Consider the following 18,888-nt stretch of genomic DNA (forward strand, 5'->3'; position numbering starts at 1 on the left):
TACTTGTAGTAGAGTTTTGGGAAGCTTCTGTAATTACTGCATACAGTGGTTGGGTTGATCCAAAAGGTCCTCTGTTCTGGTTTTGATTCAGAGCTCCTACTGAGACTTGGGATTGTTGATTCCAGTTGGTAGAATTCCACAGTTGTTGAGTCGCCATTGGAGCAATTGTTTGAGGCCACTGTTGTTGTGGTTGAACCATCATTTGAGGCACTGTCGTTTGTGGCGACCACAGTGGATTAGGTACATTATACTGCGGCACTATTTGCATCTAGGGATAGGGGTAGGAAACTGTCCCTGGGATTGCATTTGGTGGGTATACCATTCCTGGTGTTGGAGAAGGTAAGACTCCTCTTCCTGGAGTCATTGGAAACCTTGCTTCAACTTCATCATACAATCTTGCACCTTCCACTGCAGCTTGCAGATTGATTGGTCTTCTCAATTCCATGAACTTGCAAACTTCTAGTTGTAGGTCTCTGAGAAACACTCCTTTCTAGATTCCTTTGTCCAAATGATGGTTAGTTCATCTCGTCAGGATGGATTCCATTCATGAGACATAAGCTTCTACTCTTTCTCCAGAGGACTAGGTTCATGAACTCCTCTCGCATCCGCTCTTTAAAACCTTCACGCCTGAATTTAGTGAGGAAAGCCAACTTCAAATCATCCCATGTGCTGAAAGTTCCTGCTGCTTGTCTTTGATACCACTGAAACGCTGTGCCCTTGAAAGTGGCGGGGAATATTGCTAACCAATGCTTAGGGGTTTTGGCATTGTTAGCCACACATGCTACCATAAACTCTGCTACACGAAGATCAGGGCCTTCATTGTACTCTCCCTTAAAAATTGGCAATGGGCTACATTTGCTGACATGTCATCAATATTTCCAAGACGAATTTGACTAGGAAGGGGACCTTGAGTCGCCATGGGGACTTCTGTAAAGAGTGCTTTTAGGGCATCAAAGGAAGCTTCTACTGCAAGCTCGTTCTCAGCTTTGATTTTTGCCTTCTCTCTTCTCACGTACCTCTGGACTCATTCTAATGCTTGCCTCTTGATTGCATAATTCATCAGGGGGTTGGCTCCAACCAGTTGGTCTGTACTCAACAGAATAGAATCAGAGAGGGGCTTCAGTCTCTGGGGGATTCGCTAGCCAACATCTCTTCTACTTCCTTCTTTTCAACATCTCTGAATTTGGCTTTCAGACCACTACAAAGGGGGAGATATTCCATTCTGAAATTATCAAAACTCGTTCTTCTTAGGATCATTGTTGTGCCATGATTATAATAATGCCAACTTCTAAGGGTTTCAACAGTGTATGTTGTGAAAAACATTGTGTCTACCAACTTCCAATGGGTTGCTAATTGGACAAAAAAAAGATTGTCAGTGTACCAAGCATCCCACGTATCTTGCTGTTGAGCATCCATGAACAAATTCCAACTCTTTTCCTTCTTGTTTTCGTGAACCTCCATAGACCATAACTCCTGAAGCTTCTTCACAATATTCCTCTTGATGATGTCTGAAAACTTCTCAATGAATACCAAATCTTCCATGGATAGCCATTTGTTCCCAAACAATTTTCCACCAAGATGCAAGTTTCTGCTGCCTCGATAGGAAGAGGAAATAGTCCACCACATAGAGCATGCATCGCGATGGTAATATGTTTTCGCCATTGTGGGATGAACTTCTTGTGGAAAATGGCTTTGTTGATGAGAATATCCAACTCTTAAGTGGAAGAAGGAACTTTGCAAACATCCATTGAATTGTTCTCTTTTTGGCAATGCCATTTTCTTCATTTTCAGCCTCTTCTAATGCTTGTTGATGGCAAGTTTCCCTGACTGTGCACCAAAAACATGGAGCCCCAAGAGGACAAGGGGATCCTACTGCAAGAAAATCTATCTTGTAACATCAACAAGCTTTTATTTCATTCTTTTGATAACCAAAACAAAGAAAATAGCAATTCTTCATGCAGCATCATAGTAGATATCTCCCACGGATTTGATAGAATCAACCATAATCTTCAACATCTTCACAGAATCCTTCAATAGAACAATGAACATAAAAGAATACACCATTTTTAAATGGAAATAAATCACATAGTATTCATCTTCAATGTATTCATAGTTCTCTCCCTCAATCTCTCATATATAGATACACTGTTTTGATAGAATTGGCTATCTTTGACTCTCTCTCTCAATAATACATCATCTCCTCACTAAAATACTCAATAATGACTCTAAATAATCCTTCTTAGGTCGTGGATACACCTCCCAAGAGGTATGTCTGATGTGAAGAGGCACTAGAGCCACTACAGTGTCTCTTCATAGCTCACTACTGTCACTGTCTCTCTAGTCTTCTCTTCAATCTTCAATAGCTGCTTCTTCCATTTGTTTTAGCTCTTTTGAACTTAGATTCATCCTTTCCAAAAGTTAGAAAAATTTTCCAAAGTCACACATACATTCTACAGAACACTTACAGAAGATCTATAGAACAGAACAGAACAGAACAGAACAGGAACAGAGCAGAGACAGAGCAGAGATGGAGGCTCTACAGAAGGTCTATAGAGGGTTATAGAAGGTCATCAGAGAACATCAAATCCTCATAACTCATACTAAAACCATTCCAAACTATTAAAAAATATTCAATAAGCTTTCAAAAGATTTTAGCCTTCATCAATCATCAATCCATGCTTCATACAAAAGAAAATCAGAGCAAAACAGAGGCTATATAGAAGGTATTAGAACCAATCAGAACCTTAATAGAACCTATCAGAACATCATAGAGCTTCATATTTCCATTGAGAATCATTGTGATCTTCCAAAACATAATCAATATCATCCAAAACACTCTCAAACACTTCCATTAACAATCATACATTACTCTAAATCCATAAAAAAATCAATCATTTAAACCTCAAAAACAAAAAAAATCAATAAAAAATTTAGTCTTTTTCCACTCTCAACACCGCGACATTCGCTACTGGAGTTCAGCATATTGCTGGATGAGCCATTATAGTCCCGCTGCTCTGCCACCAAAACTTGGGCTTCATATTCTAGTCTTTGCCTTACGCGATCTTCATTTTCTTGAGCCTTCTTTTCTTGGGCACCGAGTTGCTCCTTCAAGCTTCGAATTTCTTTCTGATGCCTAGAGGCTTGCCGTGTCATCTCTAGTCGTAGGGTTGCGGAAACCTCTCTTTCGGCCTCTAACTCCACAACAGTGACCTTCTTCTCTTCCTTAGCCCTCTCTAGTTGGGGTCGGAGCGCCTCCACATAGGTGAAATAGTCTGTAGCCGGGGGCATTGTTGGTAGTGCTGTGGTGGACGCTTCTAGCTTTTGCCGCTTTGGGTCTTGCTTGGATTCGGTGTTCGTCGCAGGAAAAATTTTGGGTCCTATTCCTGGTGCCATCTCGCATACTTTTGTGACCAGGAACTACATCATGGACATGAGTTGAGTGATTGTGGGAGCTTTCACTCAACCGCCGAGACCCTCGGACCGCTTATTGTTTCAAGCGTTCCAAGCCGAGCACTAATGGCTACCTCTTACATAGCCGACGTGAAATGCCTACCTTACGGGTGTCGTGAGCTTACCTTGATGCCGTTCAAGTTACCTCCTCTCCCGCGCACTCCGGTAGCTCCACGATTCAAGTGCAAGCTTCAAGCAAGCTCCATCCTCAAGCTCCACACTCCAAGCTCCATGTCCGCGAGCAAGACAAGAGAAGAGAGGAGAAGAGAAGAAGAGAGGAGAAGATGGAGAGCTTCTCCTCCTCAGTCCCTCACCCTCACACACTCACTCCCTCACACTCTCACACTCCCTCTCTCAAGCACAAGCTCAAGCAAGCAAGCAAGCAAGAAGAAGAAGAAGAAGAAGAAGAAGAAGAAGAGAGCTACTTTTGGCCACACACAAGAATGAGCTTATCGTTCACTTTTCAACTTTATATACAAAACCCTAAATCCCTTTTGGGTGGTCATCCCCTTTTCCCCTTTTTTACATGGCCGGCCATAGCCTAGGCCCTTTTTCCCATTGTCCTTCTATCTTCCTAGCTTCCTTTCCACCGCCCATCTACATTTACAAATTGCACGGGTGAGAGCCCGTGCCTTGGATTAAACCATGATGCGCTTGCGCTCTTTTACAAGAGTTTTGACTTGCGCTTTTCCTTGTGCGCATTTCTCCCTCATTTAGGACTCTTCTCCTTGTGCGTCTTTGTCTTCCGTTTCTCTTTGCCTTGGCCTTTGTCTTTGTCTTCTACTTTAGCTTTTCCGGATTTTCCACCTTCGTTTGTTTGAGGGTTAACATTACCCCCTCCTAGACGAGTGCCAGTCCCATGGCACTCACTGTCGTAGGTAGCAGGCTGTAGCATGCACCGAAGACATGGGTGACAAGGACGCCTGTGGTTTCCGTGGAGAAGTGTTAGTGGTGGTGTGGAAGAGGGTCCTGGGGGCCTGTTGGTGGCCAAGGTGGCTAGGGGAAGGTTGTTGGAGTTGGTGGTAGGGCTATTCTGTGTTGGGGACTGCATTAATGGCCAGCACAAGTGTTGGGTTGTTGGGGATTCTGTACATGACAATTATTTGCGGGCTTGTCGGATTGTAAGGGATAAGCATTCGGAGTTGGGTGCTGATGGAGAGTGAACGACACCTTCGTTGGAGTCCCTGCAATTGAAAACCTCGCATGTGGTCTCTCCCTAAGGGGTAGTACTAGTCCTCTTATCGTGCGCAAGACATATTTTGATTAGTTTGGGAGACAGGTCGAACTCTAAGCAAGCTGAGAGTATTGTCCTGCACTTGAGGGCCCAAAATGTGTATATACTTCGGTGCAAGTATTATGTGAGTGCGCGTGCATACTTAGATATTGCATAGTTAGAAGACCGCGGGCTAGTTTCTCATAACAATGTGTGGATGTAGCAAAGTTGTCCATGTTGAGAAGAAGTACACGTGAAGGTATATGAGACATCCTTTGCATTGTGACTGCACAACGTAGCATAATTGAATACAGGGACACCGCACTTTCGGTAGCTGGAAGCTATTGGACTTGAGTGATGAGGACGGTGTACATGTCATGCTAATCGTGCGGTGCTTATCACCATTGATTGCAATGGTATTAAGGAAGAGTGCAAGAGAGAATTGTGCAAGTGGGTCAGGGTGACAGGTCTAACCATAGGCGAGACAGCTCCCTAGGTATGTCCTGCCCTTGATGTGCCCTGAACAATTGTGAGTGATGCTAAAGGGCTAGGGGGCTAGGGACGGAGCCAGTCGATCAAGGTCATTGGAGTACCTAATTTGAGGACCCCTAGGTGCTGTGCTGTGATCGTGGGTGCTTGTTATCGTTTCATTCGTTTCTTTTCTGTCTTTCTTTCTTTCTTTCTTTTCTTTTTTTTTTTTTTTTGACCTGCCTGAGTACAACCATTACAATATGTTGAGGCTATCAGCCTTTCAATGGGTTGGAAAATGTTAAGCTTCAAAGGCTCAGAAAATGGATAGTACAATGATGATTGTGCCCTAGCCTCGTTGTTAGAGAAGCAGTTGGCGAAAGGGGGAGATACACTTGAGGTATTGCAAACCTCCTTGCGGCGCATGCGATGTTGGTACACTTGAGGTAACGACTGCCGTGAGCCAACTATAGAGTTTGACCCAGAAAGGGAGCGTGACCCAGGAATGCGTTTTGGGCCTTGCAATGTGGGTGGTTGGCAAGGGTGATTCGTGATTTCGGCAGCGTGGCTTTGCCGCGGCTCCTTGGAGGGTCGATAGTCTTGCGGTGATTGGGCATTGAACACTTTCGCCCAAAGATCTATCTCATCCTGTATCCACTTGTCGCATCATGAGAGTACATGCATGGCATATGCCGCAACTATATAATAAACTGGTGCAATGCAAGGAGGCATCACTGATCTGAATTCTATGGTGTTGACTTAGACAGTTATCACCTGCGCTTGATTAGCTTTTTCTTTTGCTAATGGCGTGAAATATATTAAACGCAGATATGAAAAGTTCATACAAGTCAGGAACATGTCAACACTTAACAAGTCGGGAACACTTAACCATTTAAAAACAAAAAGTTATGGCCAGTTATCATTTGATAAGCCCTTTATGCATCATGGGCTACTCGATTTGTACCAGGCGGGGTGAGTCTGGGTGGCCGGGTGATTGGGGCTCTGCTGGTGTAGGGCTCCCGTGGGGTTGAGCAGGGAACATGTCAGCCGGGACATGAATGGTGTAGTCCCGGGCCGCTACCGTTTCCAGAATGTCTTTAAACAATTCATTGAATTCTTCCCTTTCCCGAGCTGCCCTTTCTGCTCTTGAGCATCTGGGGCCCGGGCGTGAGCTGGGGGTTCGTGCCACTAGTGCTGCCACCTGTTGCGTGCTTTGAGTCTTGGCTTTCTTGACTCGAGGATTCTTTTGCCTTCACCATGGACAGTGGCACTTAGGGCCTCGCTTCTTGGCGTATCTCTTGATGGTGGGCACATAGCGCTCCGGTGGAGGGGCGCATGCCACGTGCTCCTATCATCTGTGAAGAGCATCTTTTTATGCCAGATGTCCATGGTTCTCCATGTGTTCCGTCTGGAAATCTGCAAGATGCAATCCAAGGGTTAGACCTTGATACAGGATACAATTGTTCGCATGGAAGGGATTTTAGTGTGGTTTATCAAGCGTGTATGACAAGAAGGGGAGGGGTGAGGCATGCAGTGTTTGTCGTAAAGGGATGGCCCCCATGATGATGTTCGTTTTGCCTCCAGCCATTAGCCAATATTGGCTTATGCTAAGTTGTGTGGATTGGTTGTCATGGGGTGGGATAGGGCACATCCTCGGAAGGATAGACCAAAAAGGGAAGAAGGTGTATAGAAAGGGGTTGCACCCTGTCTACACCATCAGTGTTGTTGATCAAGGCTTCCTATGGTGGTAACGTGGGTTGTATGCCCTTCACTTGGAGGTGGGGATGGTCACACGACTTTTAAATGGGTGATGAGAGGCGGACTTGAGGAGCTTAGCTTGTCAGACCCAACTCTTCTCCCTGCGCTTGACTATCATTACTTGTGTGTGTTGATATTGTTTATACAAGGTGACACAAGAATCAGTGTTTATTTATATACATAATGTCACTTCACGAGGATAAGAACCAATTGTAGAACTCGGGGTTGTACTGGAGTGTGGCACACGCATCCAGCATTCGTGGCAGCTTACTTAGTACCAATAGATATTTTGCCACATCGAGTAGCATGGAACCTTGTCCGAGTCTACTGGCAATATGTAACTCCTCCTCAGTGAGAACCTTATCAAACAGAGCGTTCTCTTGGCTAGTTCCAGCTAAGTCCGTACCCCGAATGGCAGTCAGCACTCGAAGGGAAGTTGATGCCACATATGTTGGGTCCCTTTGGGATCGCCATGTGGCCAATCGCTCCTCAGAGATTGTCATGATCTGAGCCCCTAGTTCGGCCATTGCAACGCGGCGTTCACACCAACGCTGTTCAAATTGACTTCGGCCCTCTGTTAGTCGCTTTAGTTGCTCTATGTCTATGAGATTCGGTCGGCAGAGCACTTCAGTGAACGTGACTGTTAAGCGCAGTTTGTTAGCCTCCTCGTCAGAGATGAGTTGCATGCGTTCATGTAAAAGCGTGTTATAGTGCTCGTCAAGATGTTCTTGCTCTTTCCAAGATAAGGGGAATGGCAAGTATTCTTCAAGCTGCTCCTTAGGGCATGCGTCCATGTCCACAAGGACGTAGATACGTGGGAACACTTTGAGCTTAGCATCCAACTCTGTTAAGCATTCCGTGACACTTCTATGTTTAGCGAGGGCTTGCTCGGTTGCCATCTCATGCAAGGTTCTAGGAGTTTGCCTGGGCTTTAGCATAGCTGGGGGCTCAGGCCTAGATGAGCAAGATTGGTCAACGTTGGGATTGTTCATGCTCTTGGGGATTATGCATTTTTCCTGAGGTTTTGATGCTATTTTCTCATGGTTCTCCTCGGATGTGGCTAGTATAGGTTTGTCACCCTGTTGTGATAGCGTTGTATCCACTCTTGATTGGTCGATGTGGGTTCTATTGTCAGTGGATTGAGCGTTGAAAGCAATTGTTGATGGCAACAGCTGCTTTGATTTTTCAGAGCACACGGATGTGTCTGAGGCTTCACCGCTATTAGGGGAGACATCTATGGGTTCATTGGTGGATGGACTCGATGCTTTATTCATCAGCTCTCCAGCACTCTTCGTCCCAATGTTCTTGGGGTCCACAATTACCTGCAACAGTTGTTGTTTTCGTTGTTTTCTCCTCTTTTTCTTGGTCAGCATAGGTGCATCTAACGGCTCAAGACCCTGGGCTAGGTCGACCGCTGAGGTGCTTGGTTGGGCCTCAGCATTCTCCTTCTCTAGAGTATCCTTACGGGACATAGTTGCGGCCTGCGGAACAGTCTGGCTAGGTTGTGAGAGCACAACTGCCTCCCTTTTCAGAGAGTCTAGCTCTTCAGCCAACTCCCTTGTGTATAACTTCTCCAGCCTCGGCTCTAAGCACTTTGAAAGTGCTGGAGTTGTCCAAGAAGTTGGCTGCGACACCTCCTTCACAGATAAACCACTAAGGACACGTTCCGCAAGGGGCATTGTCACGGCCAAGGGCTGTGACTACTGTGATCCCTGATTGGAAGTAGTAGCAACTAGTTTAGTGGGCTGGCTACCCTTGGTGGATTGTGATATCAAGTCCCTAGGGCAATCAGAACTGGTTGTGTCTTTTGTTGGCCTTTGAGCACTCATCTGTGTAGATCGAACCTGAGTTGATCTAGTTACATTAGGTTGCACAGGCATATCCTTGGGCCGAGAGCTACAGATGGCATCATGTCCCACCTCTTGGACATTTGGAAGCTTAGATGGAGATGGAGATTGGGATTGAGCAGCCGCCCTTGACGACTGCTATTGTGCTTCCTGTGTCCGTTTGGCAAAAGAGGGTGTAGGAGATCTAGGACTCTTAGGTAGACTTGGCACTGGCTGAATGATTTGCTCAAGGCTATTAGACGATTGTGCCATTTGCTTTGTTGAGCGATCAGCCTTACCTTGAGCAATGTTGTGCCTATGATACTTGTTCTCCCCTTGGGAAATCAAAGGCTCTTTGGGCACTAATGATTTTTGTGCATGCTCAATGGCTACATATGACATCTGTCTATTTAGCATGCTAGGCTGAGGCTCTTTCCTTCAAACAATAATGTCTGGTTTCTTGCCTCGAGACCTAGATTTTCTCTTAGATTTCCTCCTTCATTGCTTTTGATGCACTCTAGCCTTCAGCTGATAGAGGCGGTTTAGCAGGGGATTTTGGTACCCAAATCCATTGGTTACGTGCGTAGTACCCTTGAGCACGTAGCAACGCTTTGGATATCCATCGCGGCATTGTGCTGACCCTCCATCGATGCGTGCGTCTATAAGGCTTGGGCTTCTTTTGGGATCTTCTACGATATTTGTAAGTCCAGAGCCCGTCCTTGGCATTGTCTCTTGACCTTCTTTTTTCAGGCGTGGCCTCACTCACTGGTTCTCGTTGTTCGACCTGTGTTTTTCCAACAAGTCCTTGCTCTCGTTAGTAGGCTTGACTATTTCGTCAGCACCTTCCTTGCCTTTCCCTTGAGGTTTGATGAGGTCACCCTTGCTAAAGGTTGTGACTATCCTCACACCCGGTAGTGTCAGGTGTATCCTCTGTGCCACATAGTCAGCCTCACACTTGGTCGCCCTTTTGAAGGGTCTTCCTAGGAGGGTTTCTTTCCTGTAGCTAGCACTATTTGGAGGAACATGAAATAGGATAGGCAAGCTTTCCGTTTCAATTGTCACAAGGATTTTGCTCTTCCCTATGAGTGCTTGTGGGTGTCCCCCATAAGGGCTAAGAGTTGCACTAGTCGGAGTGAGCTCTGGTTGGCCTAGTAGGGTCCATGATTCATAGGTCAAGATATTAAAATCTGCTCCTTCATCAATTAGAGCATCAATAGTATGCTCTCTTTTCACGGTGAGTTTGACCCTAAGATAAGCAGGTGGTACTATGTCTTCATCTTTCGGGTCTTGGCTTGTAAATTTAAGCCTTCTGAAAGATGCCCTTGAGTCCCCACTTGCATGACCAGACGTGGATTCTCCACCAGTGTCTTGGGTTGTCTGTGCAGTGTTGCTTAAGGTACATCTCTCGTCAAGAGTGTCATGTCTAGTAATCTTGGCATTTGCAGCTTGCTGATGTTGCATTTCGCTCTGACTAGAGACGGTCTGAACACAATGTCTTTGTGTTCTCGTGGTGTGGCCTTTTTGCCCTTGATGGCTAGATTGGCCCATTGATGTTCTAGGGTCTCTGTTTCTCTCTGTTTGGGTATGGGCTTTTGGTTGCTCTTTTGCATGTGAGAATCCATGCTCGTGTAGAGCCATTGCTACACTAGGGTCCAATTTGGAGGTCCTGTCCACAGTGCGTGTTTTCTCTCCAACCTACTCGGGGGAGGTGCGGAGGGAGCAGAGCCCCCTCTGCGGGAGTCCGGGGGGGCAGTCCCCCTTGGCCCGCAGGGCCGTTATGGGAAACACCATGCGCAATTTGGAGGACCATTTATAGCCAAATTTTGAACTACTTGCTCTAAGTTTCAGCCCCGTTATGGATCTATGATGTGCCTTTAGCTCTATGTAGCCTTTGGGGTCAGTCTCGGGGTTTAGATGTATCAAAATTTGTGTTCTAGACACGTGTTCGATTTTGACAGTTTTCTGTCCGATTCTCAGATGTCCGATTTTCAGGAGTCCGATTTTGGGTGGGTCTGATTGGACCAGTGGTCTAATTTTGGTCACGTCCGATTCTAGGGGTTGGATCAAAAAGTGGTCCGATTTTCAAAGTGGTCCGATTCTGGGAATCGGACCGGACAGGGTGGTCCGATTCTGGCTGGTCCGATTTCGGACTGGTTCGAGTGTCCGAGTGTCCGAGTCGGACAGGTTGGTCCGAATCTGAGTGGTCCGAGTGGCACGTGGTACGTCCGATCGGACTGTCCCATTCTGGGAATCGGACAGGTTTGGTCCAACTGGACGGTCCGATTCTAATGGACGGTCCGACCCTAAGACTCGGGTGGTCCAATTCTGGGAATCGGGCGACTATGAGTTGGTCCGACTGTGTTGGCGGTGGGCGCGATTCCCGCGCGTTTGAGCCGCGATTCTAGCATGTTTGACCCCTCCTTACTATCTGCTGCATGCAATCACCACAGACTTCCTAGATCTGATTAGAGCACTATTGGAAGACACCAGACTCACCTGGAGCAGCATGAATTGCTGGCGCCTAGAAATCGGGGTAGCGCTTTCTTGTCCTGTGAACCAGAAGCTCTCTCTCCCTCTCTCTCTCACACAAGGCCAACCGAGGAAATGTGGTCTGTCCTGGTCTCCCAGGTCTCTTAAGGTCCTTTCCCAGCGCTGTACAACCTTATAGCTAGTTCCCTGTCCCTGTCTCACCCAGAAACTTGAATCTGGTCCCCTGTTTCCCTGTTTTAGCCTGTTATACAGCAACAGAAAATCCTACAGTTTGCTTGTTTTTTCTTTGTTTTTTCCTATCCTAAATGCATCCAGATCACAAAATAAATACCTACACTACTCCATTCCACAACATAAATCTCAAGAAAGCAAAAAACCTACTTGCCAAGGAGATCGAATACCCTCTTCAACCCCCTCGCTTCCTACCTATCTACCTCAAGCACCGGTTCGGGGAAAACCCTACTCCAATGCTCGATTCGAAGCACGCAAGCGCTCAAGGCTTGAATCCGTTGGTCCCGGCAATGGAACCAAAATGTGGGAGCTTTCACTCAACCGCCGAGACCCTCGGACTGCTATTTTTTCAAGCGTTCCAAGCCAAGCACTAATGTCTACCTCTCACATAGCGGACGCGCAATGCCTACCTTATGGGTGTAGTGAGCTTATCTTGATGCCGTTCGAGTTACCTCCTCTCCTGCGCACTCCAGTAGCTCCACGATCCAAGTGCAAGCTTTAAGCAAGCTCCATCCTCAAGCTCCACACTCCAAGCTCCATGTCCGCAAGCAAGACAAGAGAAGAGAGGAGAAGAGAAGAAGAGAGAAGAAGATGGAGAGCTTCTCCTCCTTGGTCCCCCACCCTCACACACTCACTCCCTCACACTCTCACACTCCCTCTCTCAAGCACAAGCTCAAGCAAGCAAGAAGAAGAAGAAGAAGAAGAAGAGGAGAGCTACTTTTGGCCACACACAAGCATGAGCTTCTCATTCACATTTCAACTTTATATACAAAACCCTAAATCCCTTTTGGGCGGTCATCCCCTTTTCCCCTTTTTTACATGGCCCGCCATAGCCTAGGCCCTTTTTCCCATTGTCCTTGTATCTTCCTAGCTTCCTTTCCACCGCCCATCTACATTTACAAATTGCACGGCGGGTGAGAGCCCGGCGCTCCTTGAATTAAACCATGATGCGCTTGCGCTCTTTTACAAAAGTTTTGACTTGTGCTTTTCCTTATGCGCCTTTCTCCCTCATTTAGGACTCTTCTCCTTGTGCGTCTTTGTCTTCCGTTTCTCTTTGCCTTGGCCTTTGTCTTTGTCTTCTGCTTTAGCTTTTCCAGATTTTCCACCTTCGTTCGTTTGAGGGTTAACAGTGATATCCATGGCAGATGCTAGCTCCCATGTGGTGGAGGTGGTGATGGCCGTTTGAGGCATGAGTTGAGTGATATCCATGGCAGATGCTAGCTCCCATGTGGTGGAGGTGGTGGTGGCCGTTTGAGGCATGAGATTCAAAGGAATGGGGTGCAATGGGGCCTTACCCTTTCCTGCGATGACTGGGGCTACTTCAACTCTACCACTTGGTTTTCTTTCGTGCCGTGGGCTTAAGGTGGCCATTCCTCTAGAACCATAGGCCTCCTCTATAGACCTATGCATGGCCTCCGCCATGTCTTCATCTTTCTTCCTTTTTAGCTCTTTTGCCTCTCTCTTGACTCTTCTCTTTCTCTCATCTTCGGCCCTCTTGGACTCTTTTTGGGCCTTCCTCAACTCGGTCCATTCTTCCTTTGTCATCATTTCTTTTGTCTCCTTCTTCCGCTTTGATGGGGTTTCCTTCATCTGTGCCTTCGGCTCTCCGTTGGACTGCGTATCCTGCTCTTCCTTATCACTTATAGTCCTTTCACTTGACTGCACTTGTTCATGGTGAGGCAGCCGGTCAAGGGTTTCCCCTACTCCTTCTTCACCTTCCTCTATGTCCTTCAAGGCCTCTTGGATGATGGCCATTGGGATCCCACTGAACCTGATGGTGGATGCTTTGGAGGACTTCTTTCGAACTGATCTTGTTGTGGAGGAGGATTTTCCTCCTACTATCGTTCCACCAGTGGTCAAAGCTTTCACTGAGCTTTCAATAGTTTTGTGCACGAAGGCGTTTCAATTGATTTTGTTAGGGGATCCTGTTGCAATGCTTTCCAACAACGGCACCCCGATTATGTTCATAAGGACATTGTACCTTTGACTGGAGAATAGAGCATGGACCATATTTGCCTTTGATCTCAGGATTTGGAATATCCACTAAACTTACCCCATCCACTGTGCGTATATGGCAGCCTTGTTCATCCCTAGCATGTTGTACACGTCCCTTTTTGGGTGTCACTTGACCCTGCTAGTCAAGCCTAGAGCCCTCTCTACCACCTCAAGGCTCAATTCCACCTCCGCTTGGGCAGCTTCTTCCCCTTTCCTAATTGTCACCATGCCACAGTTCCTTTTGACATTGAATCTCCTTAGAAACTCTGCGCATTTTTCGTAGTTGATCGCCTGCCCAACCTTTTCTATGTACTTCTGCATGCTGCACTGGTCCATGAGTCGTTGTATGGGGATAAGGAACGAACCTTAGAGGCAAGGGGTTCATCAAGCAAGTTGAGGACAAGTCTTTCGTAGCTCCTAGCGAACTTGGTAAAGGTGTCATCCAAGAGCTTGATGCAAGTCAACAAGTCATCTCCCGTATTCTCAGCAAGGTCCTGGCGACCACTAGAAATGAACATCACTTGTAGGAAGGCCTAAGACCTGTTGGTGGTTGAGGTGGAATTGAGCTAGATAGCAATGGTTCGAGGGGTGGCGGACTAGGCGACACTGGATCCAAGGATAACTCCGTAGTCCAATCCGCACATCCAACGCTGCTTTGGGGTACCGAGGGTGGCTCGGTGGCATGGATGGTGCATTGCTTTCCTCTTGTGCAGCCACTGGAATGCCAAGTTCTCTGGACTTGGATGATTCCAGGATATCGAGCTATTGTTTTGGTTGATATATTAGTTCTTTTTTACTGCACCCATCACGGGTTTTGTGGGCTTTGCGGCTCAGTTTTCCTGGGTGTTCCTTGCCTTAGTAGGAGCGAGGTTTCCTAGAGATGGGGTGGCAGTCGATGGTCATGGTTGGGCTATGCTTCTAGGATCTCTTATCTTGGGTACCCATATCTAGGCATTGCCTTGGTATATCCTTGGGCTTGCAACAGATCTTTGGGAATCCATCGTGGCTTGATTGTGTATCTATGACGATAGCATCGACTCGGTCACTTAGGTTTCGAGTGATAGCTATTGGCCCAATGGGGTCGTGTTTGCTTGTTGTGCATAGTTTGCTTTTGATGCCTTGGCACCCATTTAAGTGTGGGCTCTGCCACCTTGGGAATGGCCTTAGTTGGCGGTGGTTTTGTGGTCTGGGTGGGTTGCGATAACTCACAACCCCCTCCTTAGGCTTGGTCCTAAATGGCTCTATCAGTGGCATAGGAGGCTTCGGTGGAGCCTTGCTACTCTTGCTAGAAGCTATCACGATTCAAATGCTGCCAATAGAAAGGTGAATTCGCTGCACATCGTAGTTCATGTTGCAGTGTGCTTGCTTCTTGAAAGTGCGTCATCCTAATAGTGTTTCTTGACCTACATCTTTCGTATTTGGCAATATGTAGAAGATGACCGGTATGCTCTCAGACTCGATAGAGACTGCAATCTTGCACTTTCCTAAGAGTGCATATGACTTGCCCCTGAATTTGCTAAGTTTAGCATTGGTGGGTCATAATTGTGGATGACCAATGAGGGTCCAATGAGGGTAGGTCAAGACATTGAAGTTAGCTCCCTCGTCAATCAAGAAATCAAAAGCATGCGTGTGCCGAGCAGTGGCTGTGATGCGTAGGTATGTTGGTGCTACCACCTCTTCATCCTCGTCCTCTAGTTCAGTGATGGTGGCTACTCGGACATTGACAGGGGCTTCCAGCATAGGGTGCTCATGCAATGGATGTTTGGAGGGTAGTACTCCTTCATGTGACTGCCATTGAAAGAGCCTATGCACTCACCTTCAAGGGTTTCAAGTTCTACGTTGCCCGTCCTACTAATGGTGCGCACTCAAAAATGTCCTAATCCTCGGAATTTCATTTTCTACTTGTGGTTCGAGTAGAGCAAAACAAGGTCTCCCTGCTCAAACTCACGTTGTTTGACGTGCTTGTTGAAACACATCTTTCATCGTGCTTTTTCACCAATGGAGTGGTAGTCCTCGTACTCATCATCGGAATCAGCTCCTCTGGACTGCTCGTCATTCTCTAGACTCTTGTCTCTAGCCTGTTGTCTCTAGCCTGCCCTTTGTAAGTGACTAAGGCCCAATTGTACAATAAGTTCAAATCTTTTAGCCGGGCAAAGTTTTCTTGCTCTACCACATCTAAGCTAGTGTACCACAACCTACCTTTATCGCCTAAGCCAAGCCCAAATGCCTGGGAGCATTGTGCAAGGTCCGTGAGACCATTGGCCTCACCAACTTGCTCTAACTGCTCTACGAAGCCGTACGGGTAACTACTAGGCTAGTACTTGTTCAGTTGCTTAGTTAATGTAGGGATTTTTGGTTGGCTCTTCGCCCCCTGAGTAACTCCTAGGCCTGAGAGTACATAGGTTGCTAGTGCTGTTGCACTCTATTCGGTAGCCGTGTTGTCCATGAGCCGCTTGGTCACAAGCTCGCTTAGCGTGAGGTCTGCCTCTAGCATGCTCTCTCTCTGCGTTTGGTCCCACCTTGCTTTTATCGACTAAGGCTAGCATGCATTGGGCTTCGTGCACATCTACATCATGCTGTAGCTTCCTAGCTCTCTGCTTGCTGTTGTAGGTCGTTATGCCCTGCAGTGCTTTCTTAACTGCTTCCCTTTCTTCCTCTAGGCTTGCCACTACCTCCTCTACTAGCCTACCATGGATTACTATTCTGGTCAGCAAGTTGTATTTATTGACCATGTCTTGGTCTACAACTGGGAATTCACCCAAGTCCAGTTAATCATCTCCCTGGCCTACGTTTGCTCCTGACATCATTCCTGCTTCATGCTCTACAAGGTTGTTGATCAGTTTGAGCAGCTCCGATAGCGCTTTGCCCTCAATCTTGTTGTCCTTTCAGTCCCACTGCCATTTTCGAAGGTCCTATTGATGGGGCTCCAAAGCATCCGACTATGTTATGAGGTCCCCTCCTATTGGTGTGTTCCTTGAGTTATTAAGTCTAACTGCATTCCTTGTTATTGAAAACAACCCTCAACTTATGTACACAGTGTTGGGTATTCTGTTGTGCACAATGAAAAATCAGGCTTTTTGTCCTTTTCTAGTGCACTTTTGTGGAAGAAATCGCTGTGTGGGGTGGACCTTGACATGATTATGCCATTCTAGCTATCCCCCTTTCGTGTCTACAACCTAAAATGGCTCTGCATGTGGTCTTTGGTCGCTCCTGAGGGTAGTACGAGGTCTATGTGCTCCCTCTACGCTCTATCAAGGCTAGGTTACAATCTAGAGATCAATCCTTGGGCTACAAGCCTAGTCACGATTTCCTCTAGTTCTTGGCTTTGGCAAGCTAGGGTGGGTTTTGTGAGGCGTTCGAGAATGTGTCCCAATAGGTCCTCCCCTGGGGGTGGTCCTACTTCTAGTTCTTTTATCTTTTGCCCAACTGGTCCGAGACCCAGAATCGGACATAGGTGGCTTGACTCTAAGAGTTGGACGGTGACTGGTCAGGTTCAATCCTGAAAGGTGGTCCAACTGTTCATGTGGTCTGATAGCAATTTTTGGTCCAATTGGGTTGTGCGGTCATGGGCGGTCCGGCTGCCAAAGAGTGTCCAACTGGACGGGTGGTTTGATTCTGGGAGTCCAATTCTAGGAATTGGGCATCCAATTTTGGATGATCCAATTGGAGTATGTTCGATCGGACAATGTTGTTGGTCTGATTATCATGATCAAATAGTTCGAGCATCTGATGATCGGGTGGGTTGTGTGTTTGATTTAATTTTCGGTCCGATCAGTCAATCAACGATCCAAGTCCAAGTGGTCTGATTTTGGGGATTGGAGAGGTTTGGATCTAATTGTCACAATCGGACCAGGGTGTTCGATCGGACAAGGTGGGCTTGTCCGAGTGTCCAATTCTGGGAATCAGTCCAGGACACGATGGTTCGACTGCAAACCTGATAGTGCAATGCGATGATTTTTGGCCGATTTCTCTTAGCACTCATCACGACCCCCTGTCATACCTTCCAGATCATATCAATGACATATAAATAAGATTCTTGCATACTTGGATCAACCAAGAATACCAAAATCAAAGTGTGTGATCTCCTCTGTGATCAATAGGTCTCTCTGTCTCTCTCTCTCTCAAGCCCTTTTCTAATGCAAAATGAGGTCTTCCTTGCCACTCCTGGCCTCTTATTGCCCTGCCCAAGCTTGCATTCACCTTAATCTTGCTCCTCATACTAGTATTTAACCCAGGGTTTTGTTTTTTGCCCTTCTTTTTCCTATTCCAGCTGTTTTACAATAGTAAAAACCCTATTGTCTGCTCAACTACTTTGCTCCTACTAAACATAAATCCTAAAGAGAACACCTACACCACTCCAGTCTACTGTTCCAAATTTGAAAACTAGAAACCTCCTTGCTAAGGAGATTGAATACCTCTTCAAACTCCCTCACTTCCTACCTATCTACCTCAAGCACCGATTCGGGAAAATTCCACTTCAATGCTTGATTCAAGGCATGCAAGGGCTCAAGGCTTAAATCTGTTGGTCCTGGCAACAAAACCAATGTAGGGGCGATCAACCACCAAGACCCATGAACCACTTATTGCTTCAAGCGTTCCAAGCTGAGTACTAATGGCTACCTCTCACATAGCCGATGCACTATCCATCTCTACGGGTGTAGTGAGCTTACCTCCATGCCTAATTGAGTTACCTTCTCTCTTGAGCACTTCGGTAGCTCCATGATCCAAGTGCAAGCTTCAAGCAAGCTCCGTCCTCAAGCTTCATGCTCCAAGCTCCTTTGCCGCGAGCAAGAGAAGAGAAGAGAAGAGAAGAGAAGAGAAGAGAAGAGAAGAGAAGAGGAGAAGATGGAGAGCTTCTCCACCACGTTCCTTCACCCTCACACACTCATTCCCTCACACTCTCACACTCCCTCTCTCAAGCACAAGCTCAAGCAAGCAAGAAAGAAGAAGAAGAAGAAGAAGAAGAAGAAGAAGAAGAAGAAGAAGAAGAAGAAGAAGAAGAAGAAGAAGAAGAAGAAGAAGAGAGCTACTTTTGGCCACACACAAGAATGAGCTTATCGTTCACTTTTCAACTTTATATACAAAACCCTAAATTCCTTTTGGGCGATCATCCCCTTATCCCCTTTTTTACATGGCTGGCCGTGGCCTAGGCCATTTTCCCCATTGTCTTTCTATCTTCCTTGCTTCCTTCCTACTGCCCATCTACCTTTACAAATTGCATGGGTGAGAGCCTGATGCTCTTAAATTAAATCATAGTGCGCCTTGCGCTCTTTTACAAAAGCATTGACATGCACTTTTGTAAGAAGCTGGGAATAACAAATAAGTGTTAATAATATTGATATTATACCATGTCACACTGACATTGGTATAAAAGGAGAAAAGATGTAATTTTTCACATCTTTTTGGACACATTAATACAATTACAAACTTTCTCTCCCTTCTTGCTCACAGCTTCTA

This window comes from Lygodium microphyllum, chromosome 25, assembly GCF_053477565.2.
Source record: "Lygodium microphyllum isolate KBCC chromosome 25, Lygodium_microphyllum_v1.1.10, whole genome shotgun sequence".
In the NCBI taxonomy this organism is placed as follows: domain Eukaryota; kingdom Viridiplantae; phylum Streptophyta; class Polypodiopsida; order Schizaeales; family Lygodiaceae; genus Lygodium; species Lygodium microphyllum.